The 7,284-nt window shown below is 39.8% G+C and overlaps 1 pseudogene; it reads right to left on the reverse strand.

Moving 5' to 3' along the window:
* Positions 1-318: 318 nt before the first annotated feature.
* On the reverse strand, positions 319-3,376 carry LOC101712829 (ubiquitin conjugation factor E4 A pseudogene; annotated as a pseudogene).
* Positions 3,377-7,284: the final 3,908 nt, after the last annotated feature.

Below are 7,284 nucleotides of genomic sequence, written 5' to 3' on the forward strand. Positions count from 1 at the left end.
CTGTCACTGAAATATGTGATACTGGACTTAAAAATATAATTTAAGGTGAGAAAAGAGAATAAAGGCTGAAAATTAGCGAAGGTTTCTAAACTTGGTGACACTATAAGAAAGTGTATTTTACTGCAAGCCAGGGGAGCATTGACAAGTTCTTAGGAATCATAATTATCATAATTTGAGCAAGAGTAGTTCTCTAATATGGTGAATGGGAAAAAATAGGGAAAAAAAGGAAAAGAAAGGAACAGAACCAGAAAGAGGGAGACCACAACAATTGTTTATCTACACTTGGGTTTGGCTTTTCGTTTGTTTAGTTCACAGTATTTATTCAAGTTGCTCCTTTTGTTGTTTCCTTTCTGCAAGCCATTGTTGAGTTTTTTCTTTTAGTTCAGTGTTTGGCCAGATCTGGTCCATGGTGGGGGTACTACAGATAAAAGGATCTGTTTGGTCACTGAGCAAATGTCTGGCAATGGTGGTTCTATCCACAGTGACTCTCAAGATGGCAGCACCACAGGATCAGACATCAATATGCTCATGATGGGATCCAGGAACTCATCACAGGCATCTGCATAGCTCTCCTCTTCCTGTTGCTGGAGATCTGCAAGAGATTTGATTCTCTCTGCCAAGTTGTTGAAAGCCACTATCATATTCCTGGGCTTGTTTATTTTTTTTAGGACTCATACTGTCTGTGCAAAGATAGTTGGGGAATAGGAATGTCCATCCTTGGGCACAGTGGCACAGAAATTCTTCTCATCCCCAAGATTCAGGTATATAGTGCAGATATCTGATACAAGCTGCTGGGGTTTAAAGTCAAATTCACTGAAGTCCTTCACTTTTAAGATGCCCATCTTGGGGCCAACCAGGTTGCTGGAAGAAGTAGTTCAGCACGGAGATGATGTGCTCAGCCAGGAATGGATGCACAAAGAGGGATTTGATCTCTGATTTTAGGAAGACAAGGGTACCAATTGTTTCATTGGACATACTGTTATAGAAATGTGCCAGTTGCCCAAACATCTGTAGGCCAGTCTCTTTCTCTTGGCGGGCTTCTGGGGTCAGACTATTCCATTCACCTTGGCCCTTCTCAATTTGCTGAATTTTTATCTTGCTCAAATACTGTATGGCTTCATCCAAAAGGAAGATGGCATCATTCATTAGCAGGTTAAGAAAGCAGAGGAAAAGTGGGGGATTCATGGCTTCTAAATTCTTAGAGGCATAGTCAGCCAAATCCTTAATGCTCTCCCAATAGGACTCTGTCTCCCTCAAGCATCTTAGGATGGGATACATGGGATGGTGGTAATTAAACTTCTGTTCAAATTGATGGGGATCTCCTGTAAACTCAATGTCCATGAAAACCTTGATTGGAGCTTCTGCAAGCTGGGGTGCATATTGAAAGTTACAGAACACACGTTTCCGGTGGAGCACACTGGACAGCAAGGCATTTGGGGTCTGATCCAGGTGAGGCATTACTGCTTCCAACACCTCAGCTAGTTTGGCCCTTAGGTGTGGATTCTTCATTCTTTCTATGCTTCCAATAAAAATGGTGATAAAGTGAAGGATGTGCTCCAGGGAATCTGCTGTTGTCTCCAAGATATCATCAGCAAAATGGCAGAGAAAAATGAGAAAATCACCAAGGTTATCTGCAAAAAATTCTGGCACATAAGCCAAAGAGCTGTAGCCATTTGGCAAAGGAAAAGTTAGCTCTACTGGCCGTGAGCCCTCATTGCCTATGGACAGCTGAGCCAGAAAAACAGCCATGGACACCTGCAAATTTAGGCAGTTTTGTGGCACCTGTGGCTCAGTCATGGCAGTCTTGGTAGAAAGATAGATGGTCATCAGTCATTCAAACTGCTCACAGAGATTGTCAGCAGCAGGACTAGAACTCTGTTGAGCATCCCGCCAGGCAACCTGCAGCTGACACAGATTTTGGTTGATTTTTACCATCTGATCATGTAAACTGTGAAATCCTAAGTATGAGGTGTACTCTGTCAAGGCAAGGTTCTCTGTTACAAGGCTGTAGCTCTGGGTAAACTTTGGCTCTGGCACAGCTGGGATCAAACAGGTATCTTTGTCCAAACCTCTCATGTGTACATTTTTAATTTTTCTTTCTTCATCATTCAACTCCTTCAGGGCACAATAAGTGGGATTAAAGATGAAGAGCCAAGAGGATCTGGGTTTACAAAATGGCTGGCACAGCTTCAGGAGAGTAGCACCCAGATTCAGAAAGAAGGTGTCTGAGGCATACATCTGATGGAGGTTGGCCTCCTGTACTTTGATCTCCTGAGGAATGGAATGAGATGGATTCAGGAAGTAGCCATGATTTTCTACCACACCCGGAGTCTTTAATAAGCAGAAGATGTTCAGAATGACTCCCAACAAGGTCTTCTGGTACATTTGCCCATTGCTAGGGCCCTTGGGCTGAGTGTATTCTACAAAAACCTTTGCCATATTCTTTTGCCTAGTGAAATAGAGAAGAACATCCACATATGAATAGAGTAGGATCTGGCAGAGCTCTAGATCTTTAATTCGGCCCAACAAAATATCAAACACTGGAATCATGACTTCAGGAAATGTTTGAACTTCCTCATCCAGTATCAAGGCTTCAATGACCCCTTCTATAAACTCAGTTACATTTTCAAAATGAGCTCCTTGGATGTCTTCCAACATCAAATCTACCGGTTGCTCATGGATGTTTTGGTCAACATAGATCTCTAGGGTAAGGAGAGCTGTTCAGGTATTGGACACAGTGAGGTTTCTGCACTGTACTGCAAAGGGGAGCAGGTTCTCTGGGACTTTGGTAATCTCTTCCTTGGCTCTTTGGAATCAGGAGTAAAGGTAATAAAAAATGTGCATCTCTCCTGCATCTCAATCAGCAGAGAGCTTTAATGTTGTACAAGAAGTCATAGTAATCAAATAGTTTCCTGGATCTTGAAGTAACAAGCGAGTGAAGATGGCCTGCTCAACATTGTTCATATCAAGCCAGTCTTGATCTTCTAGCTCTATTGCCATCTCTTCCAAATATACACAATGGCTTGGGATACCATTCTCACTTTTCATGCTTCGATCACTGTTGCCCAGAGTAATGAGGAAGATTCTTTGGATCATGTGATTGATGTTGAGTTGCTCACATATTTCTTCCTGTGACCAGAATGAACAGCTGATCTCAGCCACAGAGTAGTCAAATTCATCCAGGCTCTCTGACACACTATTATCTGAGTCATCTGGGCTTGCTGGGAGTTCATCAGATTGCTGCTTCAGCTGCTCTTTTTGGATTGCTGCAAACTGGTATCAGCCAGGGAGCCAAAAAGAGCAGCAAAAGGGTTACTTGAGATGTTGTTGTTATTCTCTTGGTCTGTCATTTCACTTTAAGGTATCCTCCATCCAGACCTAGGGGGTAGGGTGGGCCTGAAGGGCCAGCAGTGACTACACAACAATCTCAGGGGCCAAAGGGTTCCCACTTCCTGGGATGTTATTCTTAAAAAATGTTAAGAGTTGATATCAAGATACAACACAACATCATCAGTTATTAAAAGGAAATGCACCATTTTGGCAACCTTTTCTTTAGAAGTGGAGGGCAAAGAAAGGATGCCATGGCAGGAAATGGTGAGGGTAGATCACAGAACAGCATTTGAACATGTCCATGTGAAGACAGCCTAACAGCAGTGTTCAAAAGTGACATTGCTGGAAGAATGAAGGTTTCTTTCTGATGATGGTGAAAGAAGCAGGGACTGGTCATTGTGCCTGGAAATAGTCACTGAACAAGGGGGCAGCACACTGTCACATATCGGGCATGAAGTGGAGATCAAATTAAATATTGAATTCAGATATTCAGCCTCTGGAGCAATTTTTTTTCTTCCTCAAGACAGAAAATAGATGATAGAGAAAAGGGAGTCATTTTTGGTGTCACTAAAGACTTGGTTCTTCTAACTTTCCTTAAGCTACTGTACCCCTGAAATGTCTATTTAAATTTCTACCAGACAGCCTATCCATGTTAGAACCAGGAATGTTCTCATAGCAACCAGAGAGAATGGGAGGGTATCCGACAATAAGGCAGCTACTTTCTTTACCCAGTTAAGCTTTCCTCAGTTAAAATGACATAAAATAGTGAAAGAGAGATGGAGGGAGCAAAAAGTAAGGGAAGGAAACACAAACACACACACACACACACACACACACACACAAACACACGAGAAGAGATGAAAAACAACCTGTATTCACAAAGAAGCAGGAATTTGATTCTAAAATTGTAGAAAAATGCACACCTATTTTTAAAATCGCAATAAAAAGAAATACAATTAGAACTATCATTTGTATAAGTTCAATATGATTAAGAACACATTTGGGGACTATAGTAATGGAAATAATAAATAATAAAATAGTCAGGAATCTTTACCTGTTATTTATTGTAATCCATTAAACAACAGCCTAAGTCAAACAGAAAATATGTCGGCTAGCCCTACTTTTCAGTCCAGAGAACAGCACTGCAGTCATAGCAAAGTCTTAAACAATGTCTTAGAGATAGGATACTTTTACTCTTTTCTCTTTGGTTTGTCTTGCTTTGTTTTTTTTATGAAGGTTTTTTCCAAATGATGCACATTAGTGATTACAGTCAAAAAAGACTTTTTCCCTAATGATTTCAGTAGAAATAGTCCCCGAATGGGGTTCTATTTCTAGTTGGATAACCTACACATAATGTACAGGATGGACAGTCAGTTCTCTATCACACCCAGCTTTGGGTGTAGAATTAGGATCAGTCCCAACCAAAACACAGGGAATGAAAATGAGGTAGTGATCAGTTATTAAAATGGCAAATTAAGATAGACAGCATACTAGACAGAAGACATTAACAGCTACTCACTGTACTCTATGCCTTGGATTTTCAGAGATCCCACACTATTGTTTCCATAAGATATATTTAAAAATAGTCTAATGTAGTAGAACTTTTTTATGTATTCCTAAAAATGTATTTATTTTATTTCTCAAAGAAACAGTTATCAGTTTCTGTACAGGTCCAAGTTCAGGATCTTTGATATTCACTGTTCATAATCCTGTTTCTAGAACATATGAAATACAAAAATAACCATAATTAAAAAAGAAAAAGAAAACTCACTTACAAAGATAGGTGAGGAGTTACACAATTTCATAGATTGTTACATATATCATATCTTTAAAGGGGATCCCTATTTGCTGGTGAATCAGAGACTATTTTCAAGATCTAAGGAAGCCTTCAGGAAAGATCTCTGATATTTATTATTCTGCATTTTCACTTGAGATGGGCAATGAGGAGTATTGCCCTTAAAAGAAATCTGAAATATTTGAAGTCCACTTCTTGTTAGTATCAATTTGGCAGCTTGAGGCTTGAAAAATCAATAGCCACTCTGAGCCAAGCTTGGATTTCTGCCAAGATGAAATTACCTTAATCAGCAGAGATTTCAGTGATGATTTAGACTACTGTCTGGCTTCCATTTTCATAGATACCTGACTATTAATGGAGCCCTTTTGGTGACACATCTTGTGACATTAACATGGCTCAGGCAGGGCGACAGCTATTGAGCTTTGTTTTCTTTACTGGTAATTAGACCCAGAGACTTTTCCCTGAGCTATGTCTCAGGCAAAAAATTTTTTTAGACAGGGTCTCACTAAGCCACTAAGTTGCCCAAGAGGGAGTCAAAATTGTGATCCTCCTCCTCGTGCCTAATTCTCTCAGGTGCTGGGACTGCAGATGTGCACTACCACACCCGGTCTGCTCAGCTTTTTAGTTATGTCGGTGCTATTTAGCAGCACATTCTTTTCACCTTTGTGGCACCTTCAATCTTTTGCCATTTTTCCCTATGCTACTTGCATTGTGGTTTGGGTCTAAAATGCCCCCAAAAGATTTATTTGTCTGGAAGATAGTTAGAGTATTGGGGGAGCTACAGTTGGCTTGCTGTTAAGCGATGGAGTCTGATTGGAAGTCCTGGGTGACTGGGGTGTGACCTGGAATGGTGTATCTCCTTCCTTGGCTCCTCCTTTCTTTCTGTGCTTCTTGGCTACTGTGGTTTCCTCCACTGAGCAGCTTTCCTCCACTCAGATCCTCATACTCAGTTCAATAAATGCTATCCAGTGTCTGTCTGCTATAACCCAGCAACAACAATACACAGATTTATTAATCCACCCTTGCTATTGCAGATATCTAGTGGAGTGAGAGATAGCATGTGAAAAGGTAGTTATACCACAGTGTGACAGAGTGGAACCATATAACTTTACCTGATAAAATCAAGTTAGCATTATTAAAAGTATGTATAAAAGGCTATGGCATTGTTGAGCTGGATAGAAAAGTGTGTTGGATAAGATATTTCATATATAGATAGTTCATTAAAAACATGTACCAAGGATAGTTACATGAAATAGCCTGGGGTAAATTAATTAAACACAATTATAGTAAGTGATGCTGACCCACATGCCATATAAAGAAAGGAATATATTATTTAATATTAATTTCTTTTGCTTTTTTGATGTGTAACTTACATAATATAAAATTAACCATTTGAAAGTGAACAGATCTGCATCGTTTAGTATATCCTCATTATTATGCAACCATCACCTCCTACTAATTCTAGTATATGTGCTGCCAAAGCAAGCACTACTTCCAACTAATTCTAAAATATGCAACTATCTCTTCAAAATCAAACTTGGTACCCATTAAGCAGTTACTACTCATTCCCCTGCTCTCCCAGGCCTTGGTAATGATCACTGTGTTTTCAATCTCTAGGGACTTATCTATCTGTCCTTCTCACTGAGCTATAGCTCCAGCCCACTTTTGGATTTTGAAATAGGCCCTTGCTATGTCATTAAGTAGCCCAGTGTAGACTTGAACTTGCCTTCCACCTGCCTCAGGCTCCCAGAGTGCTGGGATTACAGACCTTCTCCACCACCTCTGCTCAGTTTTAAGTTCTCTTGGATATGTACCTAGAAGTGCAATTGCTAGGTCATTATTTTTCAATTCATTTTTGAAGAGCCACTAAACTGTTTTGCACAGTGACTTAATCATTTTACATTCCCAGTTAGGATTCACTTTGAACAAATATGGTGGATAAATTAATAAAAAGTGTTTTAATAATTAATTTTTTTAATGTAGTAGTTGTTGGAGATCATGTGACATTCCGATGTTTTTAACAATCCAATTTTCTTATACTTCAGAAGTCAATGAGCAAGTGACCTCCTAAAACTGTAAATTAAATTTATTTGGTGCTCGATCATTTCCATTCATTTATGTCCGCTCTCTGGTGTCTTAGGAACTACATTGTAGAGTTG

Source organism: Heterocephalus glaber, unplaced genomic scaffold, assembly GCF_053883595.1.
Source record: "Heterocephalus glaber isolate CG9 unplaced genomic scaffold, H.glaber_assembly_v1.0 deba00000470, whole genome shotgun sequence".
Taxonomy (NCBI): domain Eukaryota; kingdom Metazoa; phylum Chordata; class Mammalia; order Rodentia; family Bathyergidae; genus Heterocephalus; species Heterocephalus glaber.